The following is a 20304-nucleotide window of genomic DNA, read 5'->3' as shown; positions in this document are numbered from 1 at the left end:
TTCAGTAAATCCTTGAGAGATGTCACTCAAGGTGAATGAAGAAAAAACAGTTTTTATGTCATTTTCGTACCATGAACGGGATTTACCAAATTCTTGCCAATACTTTAGATATACAAACAATAAGCAATAAACACCATTCAATAAAGTCTAGAGAACAATAAACAATAAACAATGAACAAAATTCAATAAAGTCTACAGAAAAATTAAAATACTTAGGAATAACAACTAAAATGGAATAAAATAAACATTTGCAAACAGTAGTAAACAACATAAGGCTATATATATATATATATATATATATATATATATATATATATATATATATATATATATATATATATATATATATATATATATATATATATATATATATATATATATATATATATATATATATATATATATATATATATATATATATGTATATATATGATTTAAGAAAATGAGTAGTCGCATTACCCAACCAATATATTCGTTTATTTTGATCACCCTGTAGCATCTAATTCAAATATCGTCTGCGTCATCTTCGAATGACACGAATGTCAAATGTGACTGATGGACATTTAAAAATAGTGGCTCTTTCGTAATTTTTTGCACATTTGAAGACCAGTATTTTGTTTATTGAAGAATGAAACAACGCTTTTAACGCTTAATTAAAGTGTATATCCCAACCTAAGCACACACTTCAGTGTTTTCTGATGATTGCTTATAATAATGACCATTTAGCCATTTTGGTCATTATTTTAGCATATTTTTTATAACAAGTTTGGCATACATTGGCCAATTGCTATTCTAAAAGGACTCCACCATTTAAAGCGCTGGTAATATCTCGAGAAGCATTTTTGTTGAAATATTAAGCAATTAATTAGAAATAAAAAATGCTAACAGTTCCAGAACTCAGTAAATTTTTGCGTGTTATGCATCAGCAAAAGGCGAGAGATTTTCACATTCTTCTCGAGTTCACTTCCTTGTTACGTCACACCCCCCTTCGATGCATTCGTAGCCAACTGGGCGTCGAAAGGGCAGCAACGAGCTTAAATACTTCGGGTAAAAGAAACATAATAATCCAATTAAAAGACATGCACTTAGGCCCCTGCATTAATTTTATCGCAGTAGCGGTTGGACCGAAAGCCTGCAGGGAGGATTATAAGAGGGTACGTTTAGATACGTTTTGTTTATCTTCGACCGATAGGCATTTGGCGGATCTCCAGGCGCTTGATATGATTACCCCGCCCTGTGGGGATTTAAATGTTTAATAAAACAACTTGGGGGTTTTTATCTGCGAGTCTACGCATACACTCCGCTCGTTCGTGGCTTGATTTGATATATTTTCGGAGAAGGAATTTGATGGTCAAATTTAAGAAATGTATACAGGGTGAGTCCACAATAAACTCCATTATCTCATGGATTTGAAAAGTTATGAGAAAATGGTAAATACTAAGGTTGTAAAGATTGTCGGGATGAAGGATTTAAAATTATTTTAAAGTATACAGGGTGACTCAAAAAGGCGCATGGAACACCCTATTTTTAAATTTTGATTTGAATTGAAAATTATATGCAACTAAATTTGAATTAGAGTATACAGGGTGTTAAAATAAACGGATATATTTTGATCATGAAAAATCTACATGTTTCATTTCAAATGGACACCCTTATGTGGATACAGAGTGAAAAACGCAAATGTCCATTTTTGAAAAACCACAATATGTTCCTCATTATAGAAGTTGAAATGTTCAAATTTTCAGGATATAAGTAAATGTGTTGCTAAAAAAGGCGTAAAAAAAATTAGGCTTAAGGCCGAAGTCAGCATATTGAATTTATGCATTTTCAAAATCCTCTTTAAAAATGCTTTTCAGCCATGTGTAACACATTTATATTGGGTCCAGATAAATGCGGAAAAATAACAAAAATAAGTTTTCAGAATAGTAAGCTTTGATATTGGTATTCCATTTTAAAACACATGTAAATAATGAGTGGACAAGAAAGGAGTCAATAAAATTGAAGAGAAATTAAAAGAAAATAACTCCTTTACTATAACTTACTTCTTTACTGCAAAAAAAAGAACCAAGCAAATCACAGAATTTTACGATAAAATTAGGGCGTGTTCAAATAATTCGCCTCTTGTAGCAAGCATTACATACATCTTCTCAACACTGCTTCACAGTCTGAGTGAAGTGATTCTGTTAACAGCTTCCCTTAGTTCTCCAACGTTTCCATAGGATCTACTGTATAGTTGAGGTGACCCCATACAACCAAAGCAAGGAGTGTTATGTCTGGGGATCTCGCAGGCCGTCGTTTCAGGTTGCCTATCCACCTGTTGGGAAATTCTGTGTCTAAAAAGTTCGTCATAATCTGTGTATAGCGCGACAATGCGCCATAATATGTTATGTGACACATCTCTCAGCATTTGAGTTGAACTGAGGTGGCTTTTACTTGATGAAAATCCATTTATCACAGTAAATAAGAACTAGAAGTTGAAATTTTCACGAAATTATATATTTTTACATGACAATTGCTTCGACAACACCGTGTCTTTATCAAATGTAATGTTTACAAACTACCTGCTTCTATATATTCCGAAAAATGACCATAAAACTTAAATTAATGTTGTTGTAAGAATTTAAGTTCAATAAAGGAGAGGTATTTAAATCTAATTGATCGTTAAGCAATACATTATTTTGTAAATCTCCATGGCTTCCAATAAATTTAATTTTCTACTTTTCGTGGCTGTATGTAAAATATAAAAATTGTCGTCAAAAATGTGATTTTCTGTGTTTAAGTGTGTGACATAATTACAATCTAGACTATTGTTTTTAAACACTCCTTTATGTTCGTTAATGAGTTTCTTGAAGAATCTACCTGTTTGTCCAAAATAAATTTTAGTACAAGATCCGCATTTCAACCTGTATACACCTGATTTTTGAAATTTTCGACATTTCGTTTTATTGTTTTTTGAATATTTTCCTATTGTATTGTTAGTTCTGAAAGCTATTTTTAAACCACATTTTGACAAATGTTTTGAAACGTTTTGATTAGGTTCCCCTATGTATGTAATTGTTTTAAATTGTTCGTGTTCTGTATTAGGATAAATAGAGTTTACTGTTGTCTGGATTTGTTTTTTTTTAATGATTTTATCTATAATGGACGGATTGCAGCCGTTGTTCACTGCAATTTGTTTAATGATATTAAATTCTTTGTTGTAATTTTCTGTTGAGAGTGGCGTATTAAGAAGTCTGTGTGTAAAAGGGTGAAATGCAGCCATTTTGTGTGCATAAGGGTGATTTGAGCTGTTATGTATGACTGTGTCCGTGTGTGAAGGTTTATGATATATTGAAAAATCTAATTTGTTTTGCGCTTTCTTAATAGTTAAGTCTAAAAAATTAATAGAGTTATCCTGTTCAATCTCATAATCCCATTCAAAAGCAATTGGTCACTTTCTTATATCTATGAACAGACCATACCCATTTTTCTCACCAGAGTTAATGCAACAAGATTTAGTGAAAACCCACTGAGCAAGCCTAAAAGCATCTAACCCAATTAAATAAAATTGAGCAGCTTATTTGCAGTTTATTATGCAGTGATTCAATATTTTATTTTTATAGATTTTTGTGTTTTTTATGCATGTGCAGTATTGGTATTTCTTCTTATGTTTTTCAAATAAGTACCTCAATTATTTGCTAAAAACGAATCTATAACGCAGTTGTTGATATCGTGACAGATATGAGACAGATACGAAAAAGATACAATATCTTTCCCATTCGTAACAGCCGTTTTAATTTAGCCCGGGAAAATTTAGCAAAACTCTCGTTTCGTTTGCCGAAAACTTCCATTTGTGTCGTGTAATTTTTCAAAGAAGCGCCGTCGGGAATTGAAATGAAACGTAGCGTGCAACGGGCATAAGGAAAGCTTCATATTTCATATCTTTTTTCGGGTCTATCCGTCGGATAATCTCTCGTCGGACGTAATCCAGCGCTAAGGGGTCCTGATCCCCACGTTTTCCTTTAAAAATTGATCCTATCCTTTTATATCTTGGCCTACGAAGCGATAAAATAAGAGAAACACGAGTGCTAATACAGTGGAAACTCCCATCATGGTTCCTCTAGTTTTGTGCGCATGAAGAAAAAACATCATAAATCGTAAATATTTACGTGTTTTTTGCTTTAACAAACTCCACTGAAAATGATCTTCTAAATTTTTATGGTGTTGAAATGCAATGTAGTCCTATTTAGCAAAGACTTTTAGATCGATCGGATTATTTTTGAGGCTACATTATAGCTGTTTGGTTCCCCACCATCATATTCTCGATCGCTGTCTTCTTCCGGTTCATGTTGTTTCATGTTTTCAATTGCATCTTCAATGTTCAACCAGCCAACATAGTTTCCAAGAGTTTCTTACGTTATGTTCATCTCTCTAACACATCGTTCCATTTCAAGTATCGTAGATAGTGGGATATTATCTTCTGGATCCCGTTCCATTGATGTAGAACAATTGTTATTTTTTTTTAAACTTTTTTGTATGGTTTCTGACAAATCCTCATTCCAGGCTGACTCAAAATGCTTCTAAAATAATTACAGACTATGCTAATCCGACGCGGAGATTACTTTATCTATATTTGATAAAATGTGCTTCAGTTAACATTCTGTATCTAGAGGTTGACATACTGATGTCGTATTTGGAGGCAAGAAGATAATTTTTATCTTTTGTAATTTTACCTCAAGAGTAATAAAATTTTTCGCTCTTGTAGTGCAATTTTTCTAAGAAATTGTAACAACTCACATCATAATCCAATCACGGTCAAATCTTCTTTTTGTCCTTCCATATGATGACTGGTGATAGTGGAGAACCCAGAGCTGTTCCCAACGTTTGTCCAAAAAATATATTCCAGACAAGCATTTTTCAATTAAGGTGAGAAAGTTTGGTTCCAGATTCTCGGATTTTAATATATCTGAGATGATGGTGAGGGTTTTAGGAACGTTAGTAAAGATGAAAACTGTCAGTTTTCCATGTAAAGGGTTTTAATAAGGAACCTTAATATGTTGCCATAGAAGGGCAGGATTACCCTGTTAAGAGTTTTAATAAAGAAGCTGGATATGTTGCTGGAGAATATTTTGGAGAACCAAAGTTGCTGATAATGGGTCGAAGATTTAATCCTGGTTTGTGAATCTTTGGGAATCCGTAAAGAAGAGGAATTTTAGAGTCACGAGGATTTTCGACGAAGCCTGACAGAGAAGAAGCCTTAATGATAGATTTAAGGATGAATTCAATAGATGACGCAGGATCTTTTTTAAGTTTACGCTGAAACCTATTGAAAGAACAAACCAAGAGGAAAAAAAACTAATTTCTGGAAGTTGAAAATGTGTTCTGGATATATGGCGGCCGACGTTTATGTTACGAATTATTAGTTAAGGAGCAGTACACAAAGACCGCGATGTCATGTCACGCTGAAACGGCAATATGTTCTTGTCCGGCGCTAATTTATTAAAACAGCCTCCAAAATACGTGGATGCCATCATTTATTCTCGCCTGTCGTTTTCGGCTGCTGCCAGTTGAGTTTTGACCATACCAAAGCGCGTGATTGTTGTTTTTAGAATCCGATTATTTTATACAGGCTTGAAGCTCTAATAAGGGAAAGGTTACGACTTTGGTACTTGGAGTTATTTCAGAGCGAACTCTGAAAAATTCAAATGGAACGCTATGCACTTTTTGCTATTATTTTAATTCACACGTCAAACTTTTGCGACCCAGAGCAGTGGCCACAGTGGCACCTTTCTTCATAATTGATGAAAAAAAATCATTTCCTCACAAGTGAGGTTTATAGTCAAAATTGGAGGAAACGGGACTATAAAGTTAATCTTGATTATTTGATTTAACAGAATTATTTGTCTTAGATTTACATATAATAATAATGATAATAATAACAATAACAATAAATTGTTTATTGCCCATAAGATACAACCTTTTATCTCAACATTACGCTGAGTACAGAACACTTTAATTTAAAAGCATGTTAAGTACATAATCCTAGGCTACAAAAAAAACTGTTCAAGATGAACCAAAATGTTGGATTGCAGCAATTGAAGTTGTTTATAGCCATAGCTTTAAACATAGTCAATGACTGTGGGGCACTAACCGAACCGTTTAGATGTTATAATATTTCAGCAGAAATTATATAATTTATTTCCAACATATGGAAATGTTCGCTGCCCTATCCTTTGTTGTGTTAAGTTTCCTTTCGTTTTTTCTCTAGAAAAGTGATCATGAGATGTATGAGTCATGGTTACTTTATAGTATAGTCGGCGAATAATTAATACCCGGCAATACTGAAAAAGCTGATCTGATGTCAAGTTGAAATGTAACTTTCAGATTATTTTTATATGCACCACCCCAGCCGATAATGCCGTTAAGTAAAAGTGACTGGACCAACCCAAAATGTAAAGAAATATTTTCTATTATTGGCAGTAAAGAAGCCTTGGGCAACGTCCAAAATACCCTCGGCGATGGTCGGTGAATTACGAACATTGTTACTACAACCTGTAAAGGAGGTATCGTCTGCAAATACTACGCTGTTAGTCCCAAGAGTAACCCTCCGACACTTTGAGAAGTAGAGTTAAGAAAAAATGAAAAAAAAAAAGCGACAGAAGTCCCTAGCCACGTAACATGCTAGTAATCTGATAAATGAAATATTTACATAGTCTCCTGATCTTCTGGTTGACTATCGCTGACTTAGAATCACTGTTTTCTAAGTCTTTTAAGTTTTGCTTTCATTTTCTTTTCTGGCCTTTTATTGGCTTTTAGGCTTTCCTAATAGTCTCATTGCTGCCTCCTCAAGTTGTCTTTTGCATGGAGAACTAGACTCAATTGTTGATTGTGTTGCTTTTAGGTCTCTTTTAGAGTTTTGCTTCTCCGATAGCGGCACCTGATGATTCGCCATCGTCAGGAGATATCAACGTCACTTTTGTTTAAGGGTTGAACTGTACTGTTTTCTACTTGTTCTTCCTATTCCGCAGCAAGGTAATCGACCTCACTAAAGGCATGTCAAAAGAGTGGATACTTCAACAATGTCATATGCAGCTAAGGGCTTATTGTTTTCAAGAAACCATATGCGTAACTCCTTACTACAATATGACTTTGAAGGTCTGATAAATGAACTGCCCAAATGCTAGACCTTATGGGTGCAATGAGAGGGTAGCGAGAATATTGTTTTCCGTTTTTGTGTGCAAGGCTGGCGACTTTTTATATGATTCTGTATGTTCAATAAAGTGCTTACCCCACTCCGTAAATAAATTAGTTTATTGAACGCGGAGGTGATCCCCTTATTAAAGTGTCTGTCATGTTTTTCTTTGGAAAACGAATCGTTGATGGCAGAAATATACCAGCTGGGCTCATATATGTACTACAAAATTCTCTGAATCATAGGCTTATTCAAGAAGATCGTAGAACTTATCCGTGCGTTCTTTTGTGAAACCAATGCCGTATCGGTTGGCTAGACCACTGTGTGTGGGATGTTATCACACCTAATTGGTAAGTTAATCTCCTTATATCCATTTCAGTTAATCCATACGATTTGGATTTCATTTTAAGCGCATATTTCACCAAAAGAGATTAAAGAAAAACATTTTTTCGTCAATAGTTTTACCAACAAGCTGTTCAATTGGCATGTCATTTTCGACAAATAGTCTGAATAACCTGGTTCTCAGAATCTAAGTTTATGGATTCCTTAAGGTAAGGTCTATATCTTCTGGATGCCAGTTCTGCTTCATTTTTCTTTTTTAGGAGTTTTTCTGGGTAAAACAAAAGTAAAAATCAAATAGCAAATATAATTTGGAATGTTCCAAATTAGCAACATGAAGGCTCACGTCATAATCCGTTAAAAACAATCAATGCTTCAACTCAAACTCAACTTAAAATATCACCTTTTACTTACCTGACGATCCAAGGAATGATAACTTCAAAACAAAAACGAAGGCGACGATTGTCGATTAAATTAAAATTGTGTTTGCCCCATACCGTCAATTTAGATAACTACATTAAATACAGGCTAAACAATATTTATTTATTTAACGAGATGGCTCCACGCATAGCCTCAATAACTTACTATTAAAATTACTAACGTAATATTTGCGACGTTAGGGCAAGTTGTACAGGATGGAAAACTTAAAGGTCGTAAAGTTCTGATAAATCGCAATCCATTTTAGAAAGACTGAATGTTTTCTGATTATTACAAGTTTTAAGTTGCAAGCGTATTTATATATGTAAATGACTTAAGTAAGGAAAAAGAAATGAAACAACCAGAATACATTCTAGTGGGTATTAGTAGATTATGGAAGATTGGTTAATAGCAATACTAACCAAATGGTATAAATCTTGGTAAACTAACCAAAACTAACCAAAACTAACCAAAACTAACCAAAACTAACCAAAACTAAATCCATATCATGGTTGCACTGGTTTCGTAAAACTGTACAAGTACAAGTGTCGCCTGCTGCGGCGATTGCTGTTTAGAAATAAGGTTTCGCATGGGAAAATCCCTTGCATCCTTATATGGTGTAGAGGCTTGGACTCTCAACGCGTGGTCACATCATAAGAGGACTTAAATATGATATCCGGCAACTCATATTCCAGGGAAAAATTTTAGGAAGAAGATCTGCCGAAAGCAGAAGCTTCCAAAGCTTCCAGAGATAAAATAGCGATGATGATAGCGAACCGTCATGAAGAAGAAGAGGCATCAACGAATTCGAATTTAGTTCATAAGACATCATATTCGCTCTAAAACTTTTAATTTAAAACTAAACAATGGCCGTCCGAGTATCTCTTTGTCCGCCGGTATCCAATTTAATTTTGCTCGTATCGTCAAAAGACCGCTCCGGGGAAACTTGTCAAAGAAATGTTTACAAGTTGGAAAGAACAAAACGGCTTCAACCCTTTCCGTTACGAGTGCCTTTTTTGTCCGTCGCGGCAAAGTCGAAAGTGAGCCTCAAGAGAAAAATGTCACATTCGGAATTATTTTCTTTGTGGCGTACTGGAACTAAATGCGGGCTTGATGTTTCCGTAATGGATGTGTCGGGAACTAGAAAGGAATTTTATGTTACCGGAATGCTACGGACCCGGACTTTTGTTATTGGATTTAAATTGCCCCTAGTTTTTATTAAACGAAGGAGCGAAACGCGCAGCAGGTACCAAATTATTACGACGTTCTGAACGTTTGAACTCCAAACTTCCTTCAAGTGGTGGCGCAAGTCTAGGTCGCACTGGGTCAAAAGCCAAAGGTGTGGACGGTATCGATCTTAAAATATTTTCTTTAATTACTCCTCATCTGACACCATTGGTGACGTTTATTACTACTCAATGTATTATTACCAGCAAACTTCCCTCATTGTGGAAGGAGGCAAATATAATACCTATTCCTAAGATAACTTCACCATGTTCGCCTTATCAGCTTGCTTATAAACGGGAATTTTATGGTTTGGAACCCATTACGCTAGAGGTATTATGCTCTTATCTGCCTAACAGATGGCAAGCAGTTTTTGCAATCATAAAATGCCAGGTTTACAAAATGTAAGGCACGGAATTCCACAAATTTCAATTATGGGACAATTATCGTTTTTAGTTTAAATTAATGATCTCTTGAACCATATGGACTCTACATTTAAAATATCAACCACAAATGTAGATATGTGTTCGGGAAAACCGAACAAATAAATAAATTCAAATGTTAGACGCCAGGCACGCTGGCAACCTGTGTTACACGGTTGAGGTTATGAGCAAAAAGAAAGAAAAGGAAGCGTCTCCCGCTTGCTGGCAATTGATCGTTTTCGTTGATTTTTCCTTCGATGTTGTTGTGAAAGGATTTATTAATTTTTGTATTCGTAGAGTGAAATCTCGTTCCTGCTTTACGTTAAGCGTGTGTTGTACAAAAGGTCACGTCATTAAAGTGCTTGCGAAAACCTTTTGGACTTTGAATTACCCGGATGTTGCAACCTCAACAATATGCTTAAAGGAGAAACACAAAAGGCCCAAAAAGATGCCAATGGTTCAGAGCGAATCGTTTAAAATTAAGTGAGGATAAAACTCAATCGGTAGTCTTGTCAATAAATATAAATATTTCGGAAGGAAGATCTGCGAGGTTATTGGGTGTGGTCCTGGGTGATAGGTTCTCCTGGAAGGACCATATTGCTTATTTAGTAAATACCGCTCAAGTGTCGACTTTTCCTTACGACGGATGATTGTCAAATTTAATCGGAAAGGATTATCTGGTCTCGAACTACTATGCTCCTTTTCATTTAATTTTATCATATGCTGTTATACTGTATGCAAAAAAGAGCGATCAGAATTATATCACGCGGCATTAGAAATTCATAAATAATAATCATAAGCGTGAAAAATTCTCTTGACCTAAGTTTATAAAATTTAATTCCAAATCGAGTCACAAACGTGCTATTTAAAAGTTTTAAAACCAAAATAAAATCTTTTTTAATCATTGTTTTTACTCTGTAGAGGAATACAAACAGAAGATAAAAGATATACCCGAGGAGCCGATTCTTGATGGTGGCGACTGTTTGGTTGTGTACGCTATCTTTCGTTTTTTTTTCTTTTCTTTTTCATTTTTATTCCTGTTTGTTTTTATTTCTTATGTATTACGTTATTATACCTATTATTATTGTAGACTTTATCTAATCGTATGTTAAATAGAAAATTAATATTGCAATTTTTTTTTAATTCGAAGGGAAATCTTAAGGTTTAGGTTGGAAAGTTTTCAAATTCATGTAAAAAATAGTAATGTAATTAGGAGGGTGATAATTAATGAGTAAAGAAAAAAATAGAAAATTCAATTTAAAAGTAAATTTGAAAATTTAAATTTTTTGGATTTTTAGATATTTTAGTGGGAGTTTTGACCCTCCCCCCCACCCTTAAAAAAAATTGAAAAAAATTTTTTTTTAAGAGGGAGAAGGTTGATTATATAGAATTTACCATGGGGACAATTTAAATTTTAAAGCAAAATTGTTAGGGTTTATATACGATTTCTATTAAGCCATTAAGCAAATTCTATATGTCGGAAATTTGTCTTTTTTTAATATAGAAATTTTATTCATGAAACTTATGGTAACATACTATGTATTGTAATTCAGTCAAATAAAAAATCTTTCTATCTATCTACCTATCTATGATCGACTTAATAATCATGTTGCTGATTCGAATGTTTTGCCTGCCTCCCAATCTGATCAATAGGACCACAGCACTGCTTAATGTCAAGAAATACTTGTTTGATTTTGCTCGTAACAAGCCCGATAAAAAAAAATACAACTTTAGTGAATAATAACCCATTTCCTTTATTTTAATTGAAAATAACAAAATAATCTTAATTTTAGGAATTGTGCTTACTTTCATTGAATTTTAATCCCAGAGGAGGAAGTTTTAAACCCTTTGGCAGATAATACGTCAATAATAAAAATCTGAATTTTTGTTTGTTTATTATTTTCATATTGTGATAAAAATACAATTGGTTTGAAAAATAAACAAGGACAAAAAAAATTGCAGATATTTAGAGGGGTGTTGGGATATAAAATACCTATTTTTTCTAGTGGTTTTCCAGTTTTAAGCGCCACGCTGAATAACGATTTGGTTATAATTACTCTAGAATTTGCACACCATTCAGAAAAATGCAGGGTTTTATTTCTACACTGAAAAAACCTTCGTACAATATTTGCTATTACTAAAAAAATGTCCAAAATTGACAACGCTTTGATTAGGAGATTTTACAAGCAATGTCGATTTAATAAAATATTTTTTCAAGATGCATTCATAATTTTTTTACATACATAAAGTGGCAGATTTTTTAATTTTATATATGGTATATATAATTGCATATTTTATACCATTCTTGGATCTTCAGCATATCCTTGACGAAAAGGTGAAGGCCCCAAGCGTAGATTTCCATCCAAGTTATCCCCGATTTAATTAACCGTTCCTAAAGCTTCGACGGGAAATTGATTCCTGCTTAAATCTGAGACAATTCGACAAAGAATTATTATCCTTTAAAACGCAGGACAAGGAAATTTAATTAGAAGTTCCCCTGTGCAAAACCGGCGGCAAATTGAAACCCTGATCCTGGAGGATGTGGCTCAAAATCGGTTTCTAACGAACAAGATTGAAAATTGGGTCATAATATATTACTGAATCGAATCGTATATGAGATGGGAGTATGAATTTAATCTTTGTTCGGACACATTATTTAACGATAACCTTTGTATTCCAGTCTATTTTTTGTACACAAAAGAATTAGATATAGCAGTTTATTGCTTTTGAGTTGTTTGAAATGTCTGTAAATTAAGATATTACCACCGTGACGGGATGGTAGGCACTTTAAGAAGAACTAGTAACCGCGAATTACTGCTTTCAAAGCAGTAATTCGGAGGTTGGCATCATGGAAGCACATTCTGCTGAATATTTCGTTGTTTTGCTACAACTGGAAACGTTGTGTCTACAGCTAAGCTTTGGTGGGATGAAGATTTACAGGCAGCAGCAGCTGCAAAAATATAAAAAACGAGTCTGTAAATATTGAACTAGACAAAGCCTTTTAGACAAAATGTCACGTGACTTCATATATCTTCTAAGTTAATTATTAGTGTTCTAAATTTCACCTTTCATTCGGAAAGAAGATACTATATCTCCATTGGAACGCTTCCCAACGAGAGATTCATATACTTCTCTGATGTATTTCTTTCGAGTTTACATACAAGCAATTTCCTTATTGTCAGGGATGCTATTACATCAGTTCTTCAGACACCATGCCGAAGAAGCTAGAACCTACGAGCTCTTGTCTAAGTAATTTTGATCAAAACCATGTTTTCGGAATATTGAAAATATTTACTATAATTAATCACTAATTGATCTGAGGTGGCTTTACTTGATGGCAACGACAAATGACGTTTGACGTTTGTTGTCGAAACAATTGTCATGTCAATATTTATAATTTCGTGAGAATATGAACTTTTAGTTCTTATTTATTTTGTCATAAATATTGATTTTAGTCGCATTTCAAAATAAGAACCCAGTTGGCCTGGGCGCTGACTTATTGTTTAAACAAACACGTGATTTTCCTAAACCTCAAAATATTAGCTTTGACAGGTTCACGTGTACTGGGTTGTCCGCTTAAGACGCAAAGAAGACAGGTATGTGGAAAAATGTGTTTTTTTTTACACTTGAACCGTACTGTAAAGCTTGCTTCTGGGGAAATGATTTGGTGCTGTACAACTGTTAAAGCAGACAAATATCAAGAAACAGCCTGAGATTTATTTTTCAGCAAGATGCATCATGGTGCTGAAAAATCATGCTATTGAGGTTAGGGATTAACTTTACAACAGTTCCGACTTGAATGTAATCGAAATCATGTGGTATAAAATGAGAGAGAAATTCAGATACGATCCTCTATCTTGAAGGTCTAAAATTTGTATGAGACGCAGTAAAAGAAGAAGAAGAAATTTTGGCCTCAATTCAATCAAAAATTGATGTTAGAATGTATTTTCAAGTTCTTCTTTTCAATGAAAAAGGAATTTCGTATACGTTTGTAATCATATCTTTCGAGTAACAGCACAAGATATATGCGGTTATGTTGAAGGTAAGTACATAATCAAGACCTAAATGCATAACTGTTTATTTTTCTAAAAAGCAAACACAAAATTTGCTGGATTAACAATAACAATCGGTCCATTTCCGGCCATATCAGGCTTTGCCATCGGTTTTATCCTGGGCGCCAGTTTCCCCAGATTCCTTCTCCGATATTAGTCCCATTCCCATTCCTGGGTTTAGAACGCGACCTCTTTGGGCAGACGCGTTGCCCAAGATGGCCAGCACAGCCAATGCGAAAATCTGAAAGTTAAGTTGGTTAGTTGCTATTGCTTCAGGTTCCTTGGTTATTGAAACTTGTGTTCTAATTTTTTGTAGTAAGAGTAATGGGCAATCAATGTTCCGTTTTAAAGGCTTGTTGTCGTTAACTGATTTCCAAATTATAAATTATATGTTATTGAGTTTTCCAAAATTAAATAATAAGAAATGTAAAGGTACTTTGAGCACACTCAACTAGATTATTAATTAATTATAGCAACTATGTTAGTACTAGTACATGGGACAATAAATGCAATGCCTGCAAAATAAAAAAGAATCTCGGAAAAAAATTTCATTTAGTTGTTGAACAATGGTAAGTAATAAATCGGATGTGCGAATAAGTAATTACATATTACATATTAATAACTCCTCGTTCCCATATGAAAAAGTGACTTTTTCAATTACATTTTTGAAAAAAATTTTTCATTATCCTGTATTTATTTATTTTTAAAATATCAACGCAGACTTTCGTTAATATACAGGGTGTCGTATCATAAAATAAATATATTCGCAGTTGTAGAAGCTTTAATGAATTGAATTGAAACCTTCCAGAAAACAAAGGTTCGAAGAAGTGAAATCAAATCTAGTTAAAAATAAATGTGAACCTATAATGTTTAGTCTATACGTCCATCCATTCAGCAATGAGAGAAATTAGTTATTGTTTAATTAATGGACCAGTGATGAAAAACTTGGAAAATGTTAACATAGAATTCATAAATCAAACCAACAATAAGTCAACGATTGAAAATAACTCACTAAAGTATGATTTTAACCTATAAATAATAAGAAAATTAACTTTTTCTACTCCCGTCTGTAAAATACCAAATTAAGCACCGATATAGCACGCGGAAGCGTCACTTCACCACGTCAGTTTCGTTTTCCACGAATCCGAGCCACTTCGGACATTTCTGGGATTTTACCGCCCGAATTTGAGAGCAATCGGATGTTTTCGGAGATATTTTATCAATTCTGACGATCATGTAAGCCAAAATAAATTTGTATTAGTTGTTATAATTTTTACAAATAATACAGATATATCTATAAAAACAAATTCATTAAAGAGAATCAAAAAATACCTGCACATAGCACCTACCGACTTACCAGGAAAAACCTTGTGAAGTTCATGGTGCACGTACGGTACCAATGCGAATGAAAAAAAATCAGATTTCTACTTAATTTATACGTGTTAGCCCTTAACAATTTTATTTGCCTCCTCTTAAATTGTTCTATAATAACCATACGGATGGATTTTTTTTCTCAGGACATCCGCTTGGGAGAAAATATATTACAATAGCAAAATTGTTTTTTCCGTAGATTATTTTTACAATTTTTGATTATATGTTCTACGCGTATTATTTATTTCAATTGATTCGCTAGTTCTGAAATTGCAAGAAACGTCTTATCTGAGGTATTTCGCAAAGTATAATTATCAGTTACTAGTACTTCAGATACCGATGCGTTTCTTAGAATGACTATATGTCAGAAATGAGTATTATCAATTATGGCGCACCACATTGCTCAATATTAGTCACTGAGCTATTTTTTGTATATATATTAGAGATCTACTCCTAAAAGATTTCTTAATTTTTCAAAGAAACTTCTGGATTCCTCCTGCGTCGGTATTTGTCGAGTCGAACTAGCTAACGTTTCGCCAATCATCCTGTTGCTTTCTTCAGAGCTTGACTGAAACTGAAGTTTTGCAAAAAGGTAACTTACATTCTTGTCGGATCACTCATTAACTAAATACACATTAACGCCCTTTAAATGCTTTTAAAATATAGCTAGCAATTCGAGGTGTAAGTGTGCTATTTCATTTCGTTACTGTTTCTTGAACATCTTCCAACTTCATTCAGAAAAAATAACGAAGCCCTTGTAAATTTTCCGTTCTTTATATCGTTCACATCATATGATATCGCCAAATTCATATTCAATTGGAATTCTTATTAAATTGAGTTAAATTTTCGATTCCCTGTATGAGATTTTAAGTTTGGGGCACTGCACACCTTTCTTCTTCTTCTTCTTCTTCAGAATTCGAAGAATTAAAATTATATTACATTTTCACAAAATGAAAATTATTTCAAAAATCTTAAGGTTTAGTCAGCATAAACCATATTAAAATTCACTGTTAAATCGATGGTAGAATCTAAAAACGCTATAATATACAGGGATTCTATTTAAAATAATAAAGCTTTTGGGCCAACCCGAGTAGTACGAAAGATTTTTTTTGAGTAACGAAAATAGTACCTAAACAATCCGCCAGAAAAAAATTGAATTTAATCGAAAACAGAAATGATACTTTCTAATTTATGTTATAATTTGCTTTTAATCCAATTTAGGTATGACATACAGAATTTAGAATTTGCAATTTTTAATCACAATTTTTTTGAATTTTTGAATAAATTTGTGGCGGCAATAAAAGCAATCGACCATAAAAGTAAGGTAAGATGAACAAGTGAAATCCACTTTTATAAAAAGATCTTGCATCAAAATGTAAAAACCCATTGTTTTTTTTCTATTGTTCAAAGCACCATAAATATGCTACAAAGAGGACTCCAATCTTGTATCTGTAGAATGCTTTGTTCTCAACCCATTTTAACATTTAGTTAGGACATCATTTTCTTCTCTAGAAGCTTCCGCCGAGCGCCATCAAAAAACCATTGGCCTGTATCTAACGAACTGCTTTTGTTTTTTAATAATATGCAGCTCCAAAAAGCATAATTATCAAGAATTCAGACACAAATGCGTCAGAACTGATAATTCTCAAACATAGCGCACCACATGGTTCAAGCTATTTGTTGTATATATATTGAAGACCCTATATCTAAAAGGCAAATTACATTCTTGTCAGATCGTACATTAACTAGATACTGACATAAGACAAGAATTAGCTACCAATTCTAGACCGGCTGTAAGTGTGCTTCTAACTTCATTCTAGTTTTGTGCGTAGCTCATTCTCTAGCTCATTGTAGGCCGTTGTTTCTGGCACAGAGAATAATGCCATAATAAAAAAAGATTAACTCGACATGTGAAATGGGGCTTTCTAATTTCACCAAATGAATAAATCAATGAAATTGACTGGTTTAGGAATATCTATTAAATAGTCAGTTACAGCCGGTACTAAAAAACACTAAATATGTTAAAACTTACATTGAACTCAATCCCAATTTAAGGCAGGTCATGCAGAATTTAGAATGTGCAATTTTTAATCGCATTTTTTTTGGATTTTTGTTTTTGTCCAGAGAACCTTGAATACGTTAAATTAAACAAATTAAATAAACACTCATTGTTCGGTATTACAACGCAGCATAGTAGGCGCGTGACCCGGCTTCGCGGGTCCATCGTAGGCCACCGGCCCCTGGAATGCTTTGATCCGATGCCGATCCAGACCGGTCGAAACAGTTCCATGAGTCTCTCTGGCAAGAAGTCGCGAAAAGGTGCTAGTGTCAGCATTCATTTAAAGAATGTTAGTCCTTTGTTTTCTTTAGAAAATGTAATTTATTTTCATCAATAAAAAAAAAATCGTTTATCAAAAAAATCCCACACGCTCATTCCAATAAATTTAAGGAGGACAAAAAAAACAATCTACCACTGCGATGCGATGCGATCCACTTTTGTAAAAAGATCTTGCTTCAAAATGCAAAGACCCATTGCTTTTTTTCCATTTTTCAAAGCAGCAGAATCTCTTGTTCTAAACACATTATAAACATTCAGTTAGGATATTATTTTCTTCTTCAGAAACTTCCGCATAGTGCCATCAACCGCGTATCTAAAGGACTATTTTTGTTGTTGAAAATAGACACCAGCTTTGATGATTCCTCCTTCTTGGTGTTGTGGAGAATTTCTACCGCCTTTGAATCACAATTAACCAAACCAAATTATTACCTTTCATTGCTTTGTTCAAACATAAAATCCACAAAATGGCCGCAATATTAAACGCGGAGTCAAAATTAATATATTCTACATCGAAATATTGCATGTTTAACAAACGAAATAAATTGTTGCATTTCACCGAAACAATTAAATTAATGTTTTGGTCGTAAATAACGAAACATCATGATTAAGTCATTAATAACCGACGTGAAAACGTAAATTACGGCGGCGTTATACGGCGCATATTTTATCGGGATTTTGACATTCACGGAATTTTAAGTCGGTCTTTATGGGATCTTAGGTAGGACTTCATTTTTATTATCTTTTTACCATGTTTTATTTTTATAAAATTTATTTTCGTAAACTGGAGTAAGGTTCTCCCATAATTTTTTTATTTAAAAAATTATAAATACCCCATATTTTTTAATATGAACCAAATAATAACTTTTTTAAAATGTCGATATGCTTTTATTACCAATAAAATGACCAAATACCGTGTATATACACGATGATTCACGCTGGAAGCACCCTGTATATTGTTGATCTTCCTGTCTTAAGCAGTTTTCGAGGAATTACTTAAATTAGTTGAGTGCTGAAACTGTGTCTATAGCTTATATCACTAGTTTTGTGTAGATAAATTCACTCCGTCGCATATAGGGGCCAAAATAAATAAGAACTAAAAGTTCAGATTTTCACGAAATTATATATTATGACATGACGATTGTTTCGACAACACCATATCTTTATCAAATGTGATAGAGATTAGATTAGATTAGATTAATAGTTGGGAGAGCTAGCAATCAGCCTGTCCGTCATTGCGACCCAGAGGATCTATTGTGACTCTCTCCATAGCTATAGAGCTTTATCCAGGTTCGTCTCTCTAACCAGACTCCACAACTTCGATAATGGCTCCCTCGTATAGCTCTCTGCCTCTGGTTTGGTATCGCCCAGCAGATGGAAACGCACTCTCGCTAGGCCTTCGTACTGGCACAGTACGTGTGCGGCTGTTTCCTCCTCTTCCTGACAGAATCTACATTCTGGGTTTTCTTCCACTTCCATTAGGCTTAGATGCCTGCAGTGGCTTGTCAGCAGACCTACCATTATTCTTACGGCTTTTCTATTGTAGCTTAGTAGGTCCGCTGTAAAATTGGCCGATGGACCAATTAGGAATTCTTTCATCCACCATCGTCGGGATTTTCGGTCCATCCAATCCCCGATGGCTGTTTTTGCAACGGGTTTGGCCACCCCACAAAAGGGTTCTGGTCCAATCAGGCGCATTGACGACCCTTCATTACCTGTATGCCCTCCGTGCCCCGGTACCCATGATAGAGCAACTTTGTTCTGGCTTGCTATCTCGTTTAATGCCTTATGACAGTCCAGAACTAACTTCGATGTTATTTTATTAGATTGCAGGGCCTTTGTAGCCGCTTGACTATCGGTGTAAGTTGCAATTGATTTGTTACGGATTTTCCTCGCTTTTATTTCTCTTGCACAGTGTTCTAGTGCAGTGATCTCTGCTTGGAACACCGTTGCTAGCTTACCCATTGGAATAGAGATTTTCCTTTTCGTCGTGGGTTCATATATTCTGGCTCCTACTCCTTCTTGAGTTTTTGAGCCATCATCATACCAGGATATTTCTGTCTTGATTGGTGGCCCGGTGGATTGGGGACTTGTATATAGATCTGTATTGGTGGGATGTTCAGTAGGACCTCCAACGCTGCAGTGGGCGTTGTGCTCATGCCCCTCGTAGTGCACAGACTCTCTAGTCTTTGCACGCTACTCAGCCGCCTTATCGCCTCCCCCTGCATGGTTCTTGTCCACCAGATAATCGCCCCATACGCTAGCATTGTCTCACTACTGCTAGATACAACCAAAGTGTCATTTTTGGGTTTAAGCCCCAGTTCTTTCCACCCATCCTTCTGCATCTACCTAGTGCAATTGTTGCCCTAAATGAGATAGAGAGACCGGACGAAAAATATCAACTAGACCCAAAGAACACGAAAGAGCCTTACGACCAAGACCAATAAACTCATCAGCTGTTGCCGGACACACTCATGAAACCGGACATATCAATGAAAAATCCGAGAGTCTATAGAAATCTATAAACAACATAACAATCCTAACCGCGACTCAGGTCCCTACCTGTCACATATATATATACATATATATATATATATATATATATATATATATATATATATATATATATATATATATATATATATATATATATATATATATATATATATATATATATATATATATATATATATATATATATATATATATATATATATATATATATATATATGTTCGAAGTGTTTTCGGAGCGCGAGCATTGAAGATGCCAAGTGAGATTTTGGCGAAACGTCTGCGGGATTCCAGTCGGATGCAGGATTTGCAGGATTCCAGTCGGAGTTCAACGAGCGAACGGATGATATCCCGGAATATAGTGTCATCATATATATATATATATATATATATATATATATATATATATATATATATATATATATATATATATATATATATATATATATATATATATATATA

General features: G+C 34.2%; 1 long non-coding RNA gene across 1 annotated transcript; it reads right to left on the bottom strand.

Moving 5' to 3' along the window:
- Window positions 1–13635: 13635 nt before the first annotated feature.
- LOC132707518 (uncharacterized) lies at window positions 13636–15215 on the bottom strand. Its single transcript, XR_009619743.1, has 2 exons — window positions 14983–15215; window positions 13636–13866 (listed from the first exon to the last, which is right to left on the bottom strand). It is a non-coding gene; the product is annotated as an uncharacterized LOC132707518 (long non-coding RNA).
- Window positions 15216–20304: the final 5089 nt, after the last annotated feature.

Source organism: Cylas formicarius, unplaced genomic scaffold (genome assembly GCF_029955315.1).
Source record: "Cylas formicarius isolate icCylForm1 unplaced genomic scaffold, icCylForm1.1 PGA_scaffold_9__14_contigs__length_23061073, whole genome shotgun sequence".
Taxonomy (NCBI): domain Eukaryota; kingdom Metazoa; phylum Arthropoda; class Insecta; order Coleoptera; family Brentidae; genus Cylas; species Cylas formicarius.
Note: the sequence above shows the minus strand (reverse complement) of the source record. Positions and strands in the feature narration are given on the sequence as shown.